At 44.5% G+C, this 924-nt stretch overlaps 4 non-coding genes across 4 annotated transcripts; all 4 read right to left on the bottom strand.

Moving 5' to 3' along the window:
* Positions 1-126: 126 nt before the first annotated feature.
* Positions 127-199, bottom strand: Pmar_PMAR011229. Its single transcript has one exon. It is a non-coding gene; the product is annotated as a tRNA-Thr (tRNA).
* Positions 200-345: 146 nt separating this feature from the next.
* Pmar_PMAR011230 lies at positions 346-418 on the bottom strand. Its single transcript has one exon. It is a non-coding gene; the product is annotated as a tRNA-Thr (tRNA).
* A 146-nt stretch (positions 419-564) lies between these two features.
* Positions 565-637, bottom strand: Pmar_PMAR011231. Its single transcript has one exon. It is a non-coding gene; the product is annotated as a tRNA-Thr (tRNA).
* Positions 638-783: 146 nt separating this feature from the next.
* Positions 784-856, bottom strand: Pmar_PMAR011232. The gene has a single exon. It is a non-coding gene; the product is annotated as a tRNA-Thr (tRNA).
* Positions 857-924: the final 68 nt, after the last annotated feature.

Genomic DNA, 924 nt, shown 5'->3' on the forward strand with positions numbered 1-924 from the left:
TCTAACCATGTCTTGAAATTTCACAATGAAACGCATACCACAATTCAAGTGGTGCAACAATTTGATACTAAATCTCAGTGAAAAATTACGAAATGCAGTCGGTTTCCGACAAACGAACTCAGAGCAAGCCTTCTAACGGAGTTGAACCGACGACCTCCCGCTTACTAAGCGGGTGCTCTACCAACTAAGCTAAGAATGCACGGTCTTGCAAGTCTAAAGTCTAACCATGTCGTGAAATTTCTCAATGAAACGCATACCACAATTCAAGTGGTGCAACAATTTGGTACTAAATTTCAGTGAAAAATTACGAAATTCAGTCGGTTTTCGACAAACGGACTCAGAGCTAAACTTCTGCCGGAGTTGAACCGACGACCTCCCGCTTACTAAGCGGGTGCTCTACCAACTAAGCTAAGAAGGCACGTTCCCTCGAGTGTGGAGTCTAACCATGCCATAGAATTCCACAATGGAACGCATACCACAATTCAAGTGGTGCAACAATTTGGTACTAAATTTCAGTGAAAAATTACGAAATGCAGTCGGTTTCCGACAAACGAACTCAGAGCAAGCCTTCTGCCGGAGTTGAACCGAGGACCTCCCGTTTACTAAGCGGGTGCTCTACCAACTAAGCTAAGAAGGCACGTTCCCTCGAGTGTGGAGTCTAACCATGCCATAGAATTCCACAATGAAACGCATACCTCAATTCAAGTGGTGCAACAATTTGGTACTAAATTTCAGTGAAAAATTACGAAATGCAGTCGGTTTCCGACAAACGAACTCAGAGCAAGCCTTCTGCCGGAGTTGAACCGACGACCTCCCGCTTACTAAGCGGGTGCTCTACCAACTAAGCTAAGAAGGCACGGTTCTCGCAAGTGTAAAGTCTAACCATGTCGTGAAATTTCTCAATGAAACGCATACCACAATTCA

The sequence above is a fragment of the Perkinsus marinus genome (genome assembly GCF_000006405.1).
Source record: "Perkinsus marinus ATCC 50983 genomic scaffold scf_1104296948094, whole genome shotgun sequence".
Classification (NCBI taxonomy): domain Eukaryota; phylum Perkinsozoa; order Perkinsida; family Perkinsidae; genus Perkinsus; species Perkinsus marinus.